We start from the raw sequence: 15918 nt of genomic DNA on the forward strand, positions 1-15918 counted from the left end.
GTAAAGAGGCTGGTTTAATAAACAATTGGTTTAATGGCCAGGCTTCCAAAGTTACAAAAAGGAGAACTAGCAGAGCTACTCCCCCATTTCTACTGCATTTGGAGTTCACATCACAACTGCTTTTCTTTTATGAGATTAATTCATAAAGAAAACCAAATCCCATGTGCCTTGGGGATGCCCATTTTGGATATGCCTCTCTTTATTGCCTAGAGAGGAAACAAAGTGATGGGCTCCCACCAAAGATGCCTCAGTGTGTGTGCCTAAAGTTCAGTAGGATAAATGCAAGTTGTGGAGGCAAACTGCCAGATGTTATTTGTCGAGGCTGCCTCTAGGCTGCTCTGAAGCATACCAACACATGTGTCAGGGCAGAATGAGAGTCATGGCAACTTTCCAATTTTTCTTGCTCCCAGAGGCTCTCCCAGGGAAGCTAAGTTAGGAACCAAGAAACAAAGACCATGAAAATGGGATATTAACGTGTTTTAGGTTCTAATACAGAGGCAACTATAAAGCACTATGTATGGAATTTCACCTTGAATTTGAAACATCGAACAATATACATCTTTCTAGTTACTTCAGTGTGTGGTGAGATGCATATATTAGTTGCAAATGCTTATGCTTGCTCCTGAAGCTGTGGGGACAGCATTACTACTGCTGCCTTGAGAATGCCAGTGATTGTATGCTTTGGGAATGAGGTAAAGATTTAACAGGCATTTGAAATAAAGTTTTAAAAAGCCACACTGGATTTTACTCAAGATCATGCTAAGAAAATCTTGAGTTTTGCCAATTCATTTCCACCCACTGCTTTCGTGCATGCATATAAAATAAACAGACCGAAACATTTGAGCTCAGTGTACCATTGGTTGCAAAGTAAGTGATTCATCCTACAAAAGAGAAAAACGCTTGCCTAAGTAAACATAGCACAGTGGTGAAGCCCTCTTCTTGAAGTAACAGCCTCACAAAGATGCTATTGCTCATATTCTTCTTACATTCTCATCCTTCTATGAACAGGCAGTCTACTCAGACTGATATCTATGAGAAAAGTCTGTTTTTACCATATGTTTGTACATTGGCCAGTGCAGCCAGATCTTGATGTCTAATGTAAGTGAAAAGGCAGAACTGAGTGCAGTTTAAGACGGGAACTCTCAAAAAGTTTACTGTACAACGCAAAGGGTTGATATTTAATTCTTAACTTCCATTTCTTTGCGGTAAGAGTAGCATTAGCAGATAAAATTGATGTATTTGTTATCCTGCCTGGTAGATAGTTTTTCATTCCCCGATCACCACCTCTTGCAGCTTTACCTTAGTGACATTTTCCATCTTAATGTTTGCATCAAACACTTTTGGAACTATGTAAATTACTCTTAACAGATTATTATGCACAGCCACTAGGTTGCATAAATAAATTCTCATCAGTTTTGCATGTGAACCCTGAAATGACTACACCTGTACTCGAGATCAAAGTCTAAAAACCAATTAATTGCACACTGAGTACATTTAGCTTGGGTAGGATTCTGCACTGAGCTATTCCACTTCCATGATCTGGTCTCTAGTATCTGCAGGATATTGCATTATCTTACGGGCATATATAGAGATGTATCAGAAAACAATTATCACACCTGTGAAAGTGGGTGCAGAGAGTGGAGCACAGTGATGGTGCTCTCAAGACACGAAGCGAAGGCTGCTGAAGATGGGCAGCTGAGACTCTCGTACAATTCACAGTTCTTGATGATAGCCAGAAATTCACTTGATAAGGCAATTATTTTTAGAACCTTGTTGAACACAGTCCAGAATTAAATTGGTATGAACAATGGCTTTGAACAAAAAAAAAAAGTTTGTTCTCATGTTGTTTTTTTTCCTAAGAAGCAGTTTTTCGGTGTTCATTAATAAGAAGAAAGCAGTGCTTTTGAGTGAAAATCGCCTTGTTTTTACTGAATTTCTGGGGTGTTCTGGAGGCTGACTTGGAGAAAAGGAGAATAAAATGCAGCTGACAAGTCATTTATTTCTCTATTACAGCCATCTGATATCCTCAGTGTGTATAAATCAGTTCTGTTTAGCAATACCAATTAAACAAAATGTGGCCTTAAAATGTCACAGTGTATTTAAATGAAATGAAATATTTAAAAATTTTAAATGAGCAATCTCACATAATTAATTAGTTATAAGTTTTCCATAATCACTGAAGTGAAGGGCCATGCAGAGGCTCGCTAATAAGGACGTAAAAATGAGTTCCTCTGTGTGCGGGTGCTCACAGAGCTATGTGTACACACACACACACATTTTTGTGTACCCGCATACAAAAACACATGCACATATATAAGCATGCATAAAAGCACTGATGAAACTACTAGTGACTACCTCTCCAGGCAAATAAGGCTCATAAATTGACACATTTTGCTTAATCTGTATGTAAAACATGTTACACTTCACTGTTGTAATGCAGACATCTTAACTTTAAATGAGACGAAAACAAACATAAAATTAGCACTTTAGGGAACCCCCTGCCACTCAATTTGTGTTGGGTTTAACACCTTCTTATTTTATATATCCTACATAAACAGTTTTATATCAGCCCTTGATATGGTGCCTTCAAAGAATTTAATGTTGAGCTGTTTAAAAGCACTAATTAGCAGTTTTAATACAAAGGGGAGCCTAGTTATTAGTAAAATCTTGTAAATCTGGAATACCCTTCAGGCTCAGTCATTTGAGTCTGAAATAACTCAATAAAATTATTATATTGTTAATCACAAAAACCTTCCAGGGAAATGCTAAATCCGGGAAGAAATATAAACTGTACCTTTTCCAAACAAAGGAGGAAAAGTGGCCGTCCACATTAAAGCAAAGCCATAAAAGACCAAGAAGAATATACTCATTGATAAAATGCAGCTTGTTTCCTAACAAGGGGTTTTGGAATACGTAACTTTGTGCACATACAGCAACAAACATATATGATTGGTGTTTAGTTTGAACCCAGCTAGCAATTTATTTATTAAATTAGAACTTCTTTCAATAACATGCAACAATACCAAGATTTTGGCAAAAGGTATCTCTTAGTAGTGGTATGATAATATTTAAATCTATATATTTTTGTTTATTTTTTTTATGATGCAAAATATATTTATGTATGTGTCATTAGAGGTGTTTATAAAGACTTTGGGATCTGTCCTACTAAAGTTTTCTTCTTAGACAACTACATATGTACACGTAATTTTGTTTGATAGATTTAGATTTATACTTGACAGCTCTGAGGTCTACTTCTTTCAGCACTGCACACATGTTTTATGTTAATATTTCTAATGCAGGTAAATAATTATATTCTTAAATGTTTAAAAATTACACTAATTCACTACATTATTAAGGAGTCTGTGTTTCTAATTTATACAGTGTGGCATAGCTGAGTGTCACTAGATAACAAAAGAAACATGTATAAACATGTAGAAAATCTTTTGGCTGACAACAAATGCTTAAAAAAAATAAAATACTAAGAATATCAGAATTTATGGATGCTGAAAGAAAGAAGACATAGTTATTGTACTTTGAGAGTTATTTCTTGAGCCACAACTTGAAAACGTTCCTTTCAGTGAAAGGATTCAGTGAAAAGTGTTTGAGCCGTACTTTTACGTTTTACTTCTGTAATTATTGTTATTAATATTGTTATTGTTATAAATATCCCACTTTTGTGTGCCATCATGGAGAGTCATTATTCTCATGTGGTATTGTTTTCCGTACCTTTCCTGGGGAAAAGTCTGGGAAAAAAAGTGTTGGGCATGCATGTTTTGACCATGGTCATCATAATGATAATTGGCTGGTCTTTGTGGAAGCTGGATTTTTTATTTTATACAAATAAAAAGTAAATAGGAATAGTTTCTAATATTTGAAGACAAATGTAAGTAGAAATTTCTCCATAATGAGCAATATCTCTTCCAGCTATAGGCTACTATTAGAAACAGATTTATTCAAAACCTCAGTATATTTGCTATGAATATATTTTTAATGTATTTCTCTAACATGAAAGAGCTGGCCAGAACTTAAACATTTTTTTGTATGTCATGCTTTGCTTTTTATGGTGTTTTATGTTACAACCTAATTAGTATCTTACAGTGCCCTTACATGTACTTAGGGTGTAGGGTTTCACTAAATACACTGAACGTTTTATTTTGGGGGACCTCCATGACACACTCTAAGCAGTTTTAAGCAGGCTGAGAATATGTTTCCAGTCAATCAAGCCTCTAGAGATAGGTTATCCACCTCTGGCTAATGCACTGCTATAAAACCTTCACCATTTCTGACTGCACGATACAGTCTGTTATTAAACCCCTAACCGTGCGCGGCCACGGGATTCAGGAGGGGGGAGGGAGACGATTATTTCCAGTACTTCATAAAGCCTACTTTAACAAATTACATGAAGATTAACTAATAGCAGCCTCGGCGTTGGATGGCTGGCCAAATTAGGTATGACTTAGCAGAGCAGTGCTTCATCGTCCGCTCCTACCCAGAGCAGGCCTTCGCCAGCAGCTGCTTTGCTAGGCGGTGAGCAGGCCCGTAGCGGTACAGAAACGAAGCGTGCTGTGCTGTCAGCTCATCTGAAAACAGGTTGGGAAGCCCACTGAGGCCTCCAGGATCGGTGGTTTTCCCGCCGAGGATTAAGTATGCCTGCATAAAGCCAGCGCATCCCACAAATCAAAAGCAGCGTGCGTGGAAAAGGAGCAAGCAGTGGCAAGCACAACCTGGAGTGCCGTGATGGATTAGGGAGAGGGCTCTGTGAATGCTCCCTTTTCTGAACGGGAGGTAATCCGTCAATCCCAACAGGGCAGTCCTGTCAGAGTAGGCCTCGCTGGGGCCCGCAGCATCCTCTTCGGTCTGTTCTCCATCCTGTGGAGGGCACCACACTCAGAGTTGGACCGCACACTTGGTGGGAAACTGAGGAGAGGCGTGGGGAACCAACCATCTTTTGTCCTCTCTGCAAAATGGCAATATCATCTTTTAGCTCTAGAGAGCTGGGGAGAAGACAGCTCAAGATGTTTCAAAAAGGCAAAGTCCGCTCAATGTTAAAATGCAAGATGGATTGATCGTGACTCAACTGTGTTAATATTTAAACAGGGAAAGCTTGGTCCAGTACTGTTTGAAAAGCCATTCAGATAGGATACTTGCTGGAACAGGGGAGCTTCACTGCTGGTTGCAGTGGAGGAAAACCCAGGAAAAATCTATGGCCTAAAGAGAGTTTGCCTTTAACCATGAAGGGATCATCCTGCTCTCCCTACAAAGTCCTTTCATTTCCATCTGGAATGAGTATACGATAACCTAGTCAGACCAGCCTCTCAGTCACCAATCAAAACACTGACTCTTGACATTTGCCTAATTATCTTTTCTCATCATCAGTCATCTCTTGAAGTCTTTGCTTCATTCAGATGCCAGGTATTTCCGAAATTAATCATGTCATTGAAAGCGGCATCTTTTCATGTAAATGGACTTTATTATCTGGATCGAAAAGCTCCCCCCACCTCCTCCTTTGAGCTGCAAAAGCCCATTTGTAGGGAAAGTGTCTGAAATCTGACATGCTGCCTTCTCAAGAGAGATTCGTAGTGGTGACCTCCCAGCAAGAGCTAAGCATCCGTCACTGGGAGTGTGTGTGTGTGCTGCTTGCACCCTTGGGCTGGATGCATGCTAATTTGCCCCATTGTTTCAGGGTGAGTGGCTTTCCAGCACTTCCAAACAAAGCCTTTTTGCATGAGCTTCTGTGTGTACAATTATTTTATGTTCACATCATTCCATCATCCTATCTCTATTCCTGATATAAGAGGGGATGGAAATGTCTTTGTTTTCTTGTTATACTGGGGATTACAAACTGGATTTAGCATGTTAGCAAGGACACTCCTCTTTCATTAAATCCCATTTGACAAACGTTTGGCACCATACGATTGATCAGCTCATTGCAATGCTCATCTTATCTTTAACTTTCAAAGGGGCACTACCACCAAACTGCGTTGATTCAACAAGAAACCAATCTGCAGTAATTGACAGCATATGCAAAGTGTTGCAGGGCAGAAGTAAAAATGAGCGGTTTACTCAGGAATGTAATCTACACTGTGGTAGAAGAATGCATTCTTTCTGCTCATTAGGCTCACTCCTTAATGAATTATACAGTGAGCAGCACTATGAATCTGAGATCAGCACTGATAATGCAACTCTGCATTTTGGGGAGTTCACTTTTTAAGCTTGTGGTGGAGCATTTACAAACTCCTTGCAAAAGCACCCTGTTATTTTATACCTGCTGAGCTTCCCTCTGGAACTATTTGAGGACAGCAATATTAATTGCTGGCAAGATCTACACTCAAATTAAAAGTGAAAGTTGGGCATCATCTGACTGAAAGGAGGAAGTGAAATGAGTCACTGTCCTTCTGTGCATGCACTGTGTAGGACTAACAAATTAAGATCATTCTTTTTAGCACTGTCAAACCAGGCTCGATCTGATAAGAAGCAATAACTCTTTTAGAAAGTTTTCAGTATCATTAGTATCATGTAAAAGTCATGTTCTGCATTCCCTGGTAGCAGTTTAGGAGTATGAACAGACCAAAACTTGGTTTTTTTAATAACAGGCACACGTTACACAGCTGTGACGATCGCCATGTATGTTTAGACAAAGAGCATAGATTATAAATTGTTGGATGCTTAAGACCAAGTGACACCATTATGTAGTGTGTCTTTCTGCCTAGTGAAGGACACAGGGCTCCCTTAAGGTCTTCTTATATATGTAATGCCATTCAGCAGACCTTCCAAAACTGATGTTAAAATGTATAATGAGGCAGAAGTCACCACAATATTCAGCAAACTGTTCCCATTGCTAAGTGCTTTCATGGTTAAAAATTTCCTGTTAATTTCTAGCTTGGATTCATCTAGCTTCAACTTCCAGATGTTAGATCTTGTTTTATGTATGTCTTTGTTAAACTGAAAAGCCCTCTGTTTCCTGTGAAGCTTCTTGTATATTGTGGGCAAGTCACTCCTTAACCTTTCTCTATTAAGCTAAACAGTCTGAGCTGCTTGAGCCTCTCACAATTGTTTTCTAATCCTCCCAGTGTTTTCTAGTCCTTTAGCCATTCTCATGACTCTTCTAATTTATCAACAACCTCTTGAAACATAGGCACCAGAGCTGGATTCACTATTCCATTAGTGGTCACACCAGTGCCACAGACAAAGATGATATTACCTCAGGCCTCTAGCCTATATCCCCCTGTTTACATATCCTAATGACTGAAGTTACCCTTCCAGCTACGGAGCTGATGTGCAGCTGAGCATCCATGTCTCTGCCATGTTCTTTCTGGAGCCATTTCTTTCCAGGAGAGAGGGCCCTTCCCTTCTGTGAGTATTCCCTCCAGTCTGTTCACCTAACATTATCATTTAACACTTCCTCGTGCTTATTGTTTCCTTTGTGCATCAGCGACATGCCTTTGCTATTTACTGCCTTTCCAGTCCGTGTCAGCAGTGACTTCGTGTTTTCTAACAAGCGTTGAAAAGATTAAACAGCAGCCATCCGCCCAAGAAATAGTGCTCTGTTACCAAATCCTCGATAAGGAATCCTCATACACAGTGAAAAATCACCAACTGCCCTCCCCCTCCTTCCATGCTAAGAAAACCATGCCCTATAAACCACAGAGAAGATGCTATACCCTTAACTCTGCCCGACAGTTCACATTTGTCCTGCTGACCTCACTAGGGGATTTTTCATCCTCTTGTTTTCTTTCCACACTGTCCTGAGAAAGCACACATACCTCAGTCCAGGAAAGAGGCAGCAGGAAACTATCACTTCAACCCAGGAAGAGCTGGAACTGTTAAAAGAGCCTGATAAAATGATGTGCACGAGTGCTGAGGTGTATTTCACCATTTGAAGGCTATTTATGGAAGAGCAACTGTTATTTCTTCACGTTTCAATTTGTATATCATTGATGCAGCATTCTGAGATTGACAGGTTGTTATCTTAATTATCTATCATTTATTATTACTGTCATTTTTGTTGTGGTACTACTTTGGTACTAAAGCGAGGAACTCAATCAGATTCTACAACTAAGAGTGTAGGATTGTCCCAAGGAATTGTGGGAAGAGGTTTTTGTTTGTTGTATAAAATAACACCTCACTGGTGTTATTTTATTTATCACCATGAATACATTTAAATGGATTTCCCTGTAGTAGCCATAACATTTATCTTTCTCGATAGTTTTCAGTAGTTCTGGGAACTGTTTTTCACAGAAATGTCTAATTATTATCACTAGCAATTACATTTATTTATTATGTTTTGCTGTTGCTGAAGGAGCTTCTCATGCCATTGACATGCTCTCTTGTACACTATCACCAAAAGACAAATTGGGTTATAATTAAATTGCAGAATAAAATTGTCAATGTTGACATTGTTTCTCTTTCGTGGGGCAATTTGTAACCATTTACTCTTTTTTCCAGTTTGAAGTTATTCCGTTTCTCTTCCATTTATAGTTTTTAGAAACATTTTTTTGCCATGCTTTCTTCTCAGCCCTTTTCTCTTTCAATTCCTTTTCTTCCATAAGATCTTTTCTTCTCCCCCCCCCCTCCCTTTCATATTCTGATAACTTTTCTTCAAGAAAGCTCCCTGAGCGCCAGCTACAGGCTTGGTCTTCGGCCTCGTTAGCCAGAATTTATCTTTTCTATGTGCCAATTTGGAAAAACTGGTGCAGTGGAAAAAGAGAAAGGAAAATGAAGAAGTGGAAAATAACTTTCCACCCCAAAGAAAATGTTAAACTTCATCCCTTTCATTACTTTCAATAGCAAGATGCAAAGAGATTTTTAAAAGTAGCAGAAAGTGGGAATTTCCAAATTTTCACTTCTGATGGTATAAATGAGAAGTTTTGAACAACCAGAAGCGTACAGAAAGGTGGGGCTCTGAAACAGGCAAAAAAAAAAAAATGCAAAAGCACCATTTTCTTTGAAGGAAAAAGAGAAAGCTTTAAATGGCAATTCGTTTTTTTTTTTTTCTGATGCTTGCTTTCTGCCCTTCTTTCCTAGAGCATTAGGACACACAAGGGGTTAAAGGTCCAGGAAGAGAGCTAGGGAAGAAAAATCCCTCTGTTAATTGATCTGCCTGTCTGGTGACGAGGGCCAGCTGAAGCTTGTCAAAAACTGTATAAGCTGAATCAAGCTTGGGGCCCTAAGTAAAATACAGACACCTGGAGTGAGGAGGGGCCGCTCTCCCTATGTGCAACTATTTAGTTGTTCTTTTAATGTAGGCAGAGAAGGGAAAGGGTCAAGCAGTGCTGAGTCTGGGCTTGAGGGATGTCCAATAGTTTTTCCACTGAAAAGAAACAAGGCTATAGCTTGTTAATGGCATCTAATGCTATTATTGTGCTAGTTTGTGTGTACTTCTGGGCTTGCTGGTATATGTTGGAGGCACGTTTTGGCGTTGTTGTTTGATGGTCTTACCCATAGGCATGTTGCTGGGCAAGAAGCAGTGGAAACCTTTAGTGAAATGTGCACAACTCAATTTCAATTTGTGCTGTTTGGGGCAGTGTTCTCAGAGGGAATCCTTTACTTTCTGCCTTCCCCTTCCAGAAGGATGAAGTGATCCAGGGTTTGCCCTAAAAAGCTTTTTTTTTTTTTTGTCTCCTCACTTTGTCTCTGCCTACAGACCCCTCTACCGATGCAATCTGGCTAGGATTCTGCATGCCACTTTGTTTGACCTTGATGACATAAGTTGACGCATGTACTTTTGAACCTTCCCAAGAATGAATAATATCCCTGCAATAAAATGAAATCCTAGCATTTTTAACCCGCCAAGCCCCTGTGATTGTTGGGGCCGGGCATGTCAAATGGTGGCTCAGCCGATGGACGCCTGAAATGGAGGTGGATAGATTTCAGCGCAAAACAAACAAGCCATTGAGATCTAGCACTGGTCCGCTTTTCTCATGATACCTGTGATGAGTACGTCTGAAACACTGAAAGCTTTTTTCATGGGTAGTGGGAGGAGGGAGAGAGGACTGAACAAGGTGCAAAAGAATAGAGATTTGCAACTGCGGCAGACAGGGTTGCTCGCTGGCTCTGAGGCTGGCAGCTTTCAGGGTTATTGTGTGACCCTCATGGCTCAGATATAATTTGAAATAGTTCTTTCCCTCCCTTTTGTCCTGAGCTCCCCAATTGCTACAATTTAATTAAAGATGGCCCCCGATTTTATGCCAAGTTCAAACATCCACCAAATTCAGAGCACTCAGACCCAGAACTTGAGTATTTCTCTGACTTATGAAGACTTCCATACGCTTTGTCCACTTAAATGGGGAGAAAAACACAAACAAGCAGCTCTGTCATCATTACTAATGTTAGGTCTCGAGGCTCAGCAACACAACACCCAGCCATGGCAGGAGCTGAGATGTGAGCAGAGGCCTCTCTCCTCCTGGTGCCAAACTGCCCCCTAAAGCTTGCTCAGAGGCATCCTGACAAGGCATTGTGAAATATTGCAGTCACCTGTGCTGAAATCAAGGTGCAGAATTTGCTTTTTGGCTTAATTAGTGTGGTGGCTCTGCATTGCTGAAATGGAGGCTTCCAGTAGTTACCTGTGTGTATTATTTGTTGGATGCTGTGAGTCTTTTTTCCTGAGCTTGTAAGTGTTTTGTCACATGTACTGATGGATGTAGCAGGTTTGCCTAATCATAAAAAAATCACATATTTACAGACATTTTGTATTTAAAATGAAAACAACAAATAAATACATGTATGGGAAGGACATGTATCTGTTTGTTTAGGTCAGTCAATATAAAATTGTCAGGTCTCACATCATTCATTCATTCATTTCAAGCTAAAGAATAAGTCTACCTTGAATCTATCTTTCATACTTCAGCTTTGTTTTGTTTCTTCAAGAGAAGCGTTGAGGAGAGCTAATTTCAGTTATTCCTGACATTTTGAATGACCGTTCTTTTCCTCTTGGGAATGGTACCCGGATGTATAATTAGAAAGTTAAAGTGGCTCAGCTAAAGATAAGGATGCTGTGAACTTCACTTTTACAATTCCTACCTTGGCCTCCCAGCCCAGCTGATTTAATGGGAAAGAGCCTGCCATGGTCATCAATATTCAGCAGGGAGAGAAGAAGGGGACAGAAGGACAACAGTAAAGGTCAGTAGCCTGGGCAGGAGGTGGGACTGCATCGTTGGAGGAAAGCAGGAGTTGTTCAGGGATGTGTTCAGGTAATAAAAGGAAAGCATGGTGAGCAGATTGCTAGGTGGAATATTTTAGCTTAATAATAAAAAAAAAAAAAAAAATCCATGGACAACCCCCTCCTCCCCATATGAGGCTGATGAAATTTATAAGAGAGAGGGAGATGTAACGAGAGAAATTGTTTATTTGTTTGTTTGCCTTTATAAAACCCATTTGGGAGGAACATCAACGAATATACCGTACATCAGTTATCTGCCTCATACCAGTTACACTGATGCTGGAGACATCCTTTGTTAGAAATTAATGTATGTAATAAAGTTTTACATTTTTCATATGTTTTGAAGTATGTGGGCCATAATTCTTTTGACTACATAATTACCTTTTGTACACAAGAAAAATGAGGTGCTTAGTCCTAAGTAAATAACCTCAAAACAAACCAAGAAAAACAGTTGCATCTTTTTTATCTTCTGGGTCTTGCACAATAAATATTTTGTTAGAAACTTTAAAAAAAAAAAAAAGTTATATATCCTCAATATAATTTTGCTTTATAAAAAAAAAAAAAAAGAGCCCCTCTAGGAGCACATTGAAAAAGATGCTGAAGTTAGCTAGGGAAAGAAATGCATTATTTTGTGACATTTTTAGGTACAGGAAAAAAATAGTTTCTGGAAGTGCTTGGCTGGTTAATCATGTTAGGTGAGTTTTCGCTTCCTTCACCTCTGGATCGCTGTGTTCATCAGAAAGCTCCAGTAAATTAATTTCAGAAGAGCCCAGATCATCTCGTGCTCTCCCTTTTCTGTCACCTGTCCCACTAAATGAGCGTGAAGCCGGGACTGAGGAGCCGGGGCGATGCGAGGCCATGTGGGAAGGGCAGTCTGGTCAAACCAGGCGGTGATGGAGAAGCTCTCACTGCAAATCAAGCCGGCTTTATTTTGATTGCTAATGGCAGGCGTTTGAAAATCATGAGATAACCTCCCAAAAGTCAGATGGCTAGCTTATGTATCATGCCAGAAAAAAAGAGAAGAGTCTGTGCTATGGGTTGGTTTTTTTTTTTTCGTTCTTTTGGGACTCTCTTTGTTTCTGACCCGAACTTTCCGGATGATGTTAATTTGGATTGCTAAAGCTCTTTTCTTCCTGAGGACCAGAATCATGAGATTTTCTTTTAAAGAAAAGAAATTAGGATTGGCAGAGGTGACAACAGTAGCGTATGTTCCCCAACCTGTAGGCAGCTGCAATTAGGGGTCGCAAGTGGCTGAGCTGGCCGGGACATGACTACTGCCCTCGTTTACTCCTGCAAGGAAGGAGCCCCAAACAAGGTTGCAGCAGTTTTACCTCTTCTAATCTTCAAGAACCGAACTGATGTCAACCCAGGGTCACATAAATACAGAGACAGTAAAAAGGGGAGGAAGGAATTCTTTGGGGAAAAAAACAGAGATACGCATTTTTGAACTAAAATGAAATAAACTGCTCTTGAGCAGAATTCGGGGAGTCACACTGGGTTGGGCACTGACTTAAATAAATCAATTAAAGTACTGATTTAAGTTAAACCAATATGCTAGCGAGGCCTTCGGTTTTCATCTTTCAAAGACTTATGTGCATGCTTGGCTGAACAGTGGGAGTGATTATCTGTGTAATTCATGGTAGGAATACGGCCTTATTATTTAAGGATTCCATTGTATAATATATACTCTATTTGCAGATCGTTGCCTCTGTGCAGGTTTCTGTGGAGCTGGAGCCACTTGCTCGGGGTGAAATGTGTTCCCAGCTCCTCCGCCCACCCCATGCACTCCCACCCGCGTTCCCTCCTCATCCCATTGAGCTGCACCGGTGGGACCTGCCGCTCCTGCAGAGCCGGGCCATTTTTTATAAATATGTAAATAAAATTTACCTCCTCTCACTGACCCCTTGAAGGGCCATTTTTGGCCTGCAGCAAATATTTATGTGCGAGCTGTAAACCCCTGAAACTGAGGGGTTATAGTGGAAATGCTGACAGAGTATTAAGAGACCTTTAACCCTTGGTTTAGCAGCCCCTGCTATAATTACAGGTCTGTATGTTATTTTCAATAGCGCTCGTCATGACCTTCCCTCTATTTTTTAATTATAGTAGAACCTGTGAAGGGAATTGTTACTAAGTTGGGGTTCCCATCGCTCTAAATTCAGTCTTTTTTAAGCACGTAAACAGCTGAAGAGGCAGGATTGGGATAATAGCCTTGCCTTCTGCCTTTCCCTCCCTATCCCTCCCTCTTCTCTGGACTGTGGTTCCAGTTGTGCCTAAGCCCTGAGTGAAATGAATGCCATGATTTGATCCTCCCGAGTCCCCCGCGAGCGCAGAAACTGGCTGTACAATAAGCATCAAAGGTTAATGAACAAGGGGAAAAGTTGACATTTTATTTGGTGGTTGAAATCCAAATGGAAAAGATGAGTTTCAAGAGGAGCTCTCCATTTTTTGTCTCCTTTCTTCTTTTTTTTTTTTTTAAATATCTGCATCTGGAGGTAGGTCCTATCAGACCCTAGAAATGTCTCTTTAAAAATGTTTGTGAATGCGAACCACTGGGCTGTAGCGTGCAGTTTAAGGAGAGCAGCTGGAATACATTTTTCAAGCAGCGCTGTCATTCCTTGTGCTGGCTTCTTTGTGCTCTCCCCGCACTGGGGAGGGAGGAAGCTCGCGGAGCAATGAGGTCCGTCCTCTTTTGCTGCTGACCCATAGCAGTTGAGTGACCTGCCTGCACTCAAAGTGGAAAAATGCCCCATTCTCATTAGCCAGGAAGTGTCTTCTTGGGCTTTCCCAGCTGTCCCCTGCAGAGGCTCCTTCGGCCTTGGTTGCCCAAGCTAAATGATGCTCAAGTCACTCACTGAGCCTGCAGCACACAGGCAATCCCTGAGGTGTAGGGTTATTTTACAGCTCGGTGTACGATTGCTGGAGGGGCAACACAGGGACATGCATTTCTCCAGCTGGCGAGCATCTTCTGCAGCCCAGTGGTGACCTAGGTATCTCTGTCTACTGCTGGGGGAGAGAGCGGTGCGTAGCATACCCATGGCTCTCTGCAGAAGGCTTGTATTAAGGTTTAATAGTGGAGTGGCAGCATGTAGCCTGGAGAAACTCCATTCTTAAGCTTTAGGCTAGGGGAAAGCCTTCTGAGCTGAGCACTGACTTCTACCATGAGACCAGAACCCTGGATGTTGCCAACATGAGCCTCACAGAGCGGAAGAAATGGCGGCAGAGAGCAAAGTTCCCGGCGTGGAAGAGCACAGTGGCTGCTTGCCCTGCAGCACTGGCTGAGTGTTTTAAAAGAGGAGAAGGAAAAGGGATGTGCTTTGTGTCAGGAGTTTTCCTGGAATGCTCTGGCTTTCTGCTCAGGGCCTCAGAAGGAGCCCCAGGAAGGGTGCGGGCTCTGTGCTGGCTCTCGTCCCCTCGGGGAGCGGCAACTTTGCTGTTCTTTCCGTATCTCCCAAACCGATCCACAAATTGAACCTTTGGAACGGTTTGGGTATTTTCTTTTTTAATGGGAGTGATAGATTGGCCTTCAGTGGCTGAATGACCTTTCTGTTCCAGTCTAGACAGCTGTGGAGGGTTTGAGAAGCATGACTGGATCAGGCCCTTAGGAAATGCTTTCACTAAAGCACTTTATGTACATTCGGAGAGCTCATGAATCACCGGGCTTTGCAGATAACTTTACCCTTAAAATATAGTGGATTATGTTCATTTTAATATTTACCTAGGTAGAATGCAGAGCGTGTGGCCATGAGGCGTAGCACGGCGCTGAGCGATGGCTTGTCTGCATTGTTTATAGATGAATAATTAGAGTTGCTGCGCCGAAGCTGTGGGATGGGGACTGAGCTGGCTGGATATTTATTTACATGACTCGGAGAATGAAGCTGAGTTTGAACCATAACTTACAGGTGTTATTCTTTCTCTCCCCTCCATCCCCTTCCCTGAAAATGCAATTTCAGAGTATCCATAGCTTCTTTACACTGTATCTTGACACTACTTATTTTGAACACCATCTTCCTCTGGCTGAGGTGTAAGGAAAATGAATTAGCACAAGCTGGTGCAGGTAATTAATATTGTGTGGGCGAGAGAGGGAGAAGACTTTTCAAATGGCTTGCAGTACATTTATAAATCTGTCCTACAGTGTTCACTGCTTGTACTTGAGTCTCAGAATGCTCTGCTACCCTTCTTGTACCACCTTGTGGAACTGACTGCTGTTTCCCATTTGATGACATCATCAGGGTAGGGTGTTTTACCCGCTTTAAGTGATTTTAGAACTTACATTGTGTGTTTACATGTAAATACTGCTGATATATAGCTATAAATAAAATAGCACATTGATGAAATGTATGAGCTTTTGTCCAAGAACATTGAATATTTTGGTAGACAACAGGAGACGACATTTTATGATGGTGCCATCTCTGTAGGCTGTGCCAATATTATCAGTACTTTCTCCAGAATATTTTTGTCTGCTATAAAATACGCATTATTATGGATATTAACATTGAAAGCAGGACTGAAAGTAAGGTAAAGCATTTATTCTGCAGACACCTAAATTTTTAACTAGTGCAAAATGTGTAAAATATATGAAAAAGTAGACCCTCTGAAATGCTCCAAAATGGAATTAGCATTTATGTTCCCAGTGTGATTATGAAAGTGGATTTCCACTTCTCCACCTACTCCAATTAAATTGATTAACTAGTCTGTACACAATCATTTTAGCTTATAAAGTGGAAAGCATTTTAAGGGAGGTGTGGCACGGAAAGATTAAG

General features: G+C 40.8%; 1 long non-coding RNA gene across 4 annotated transcripts in view; it reads left to right on the forward strand.

Moving 5' to 3' along the window:
* Window positions 1-15918, forward strand: part of LOC110395582 — a 151348-nt gene that overhangs the window by 113669 nt on the left and 21761 nt on the right. The window lies entirely within an intron of this gene.

Source organism: Numida meleagris, chromosome 3, assembly GCF_002078875.1.
Source record: "Numida meleagris isolate 19003 breed g44 Domestic line chromosome 3, NumMel1.0, whole genome shotgun sequence".
In the NCBI taxonomy this organism is placed as follows: Eukaryota; Metazoa; Chordata; class Aves; order Galliformes; family Numididae; genus Numida; species Numida meleagris.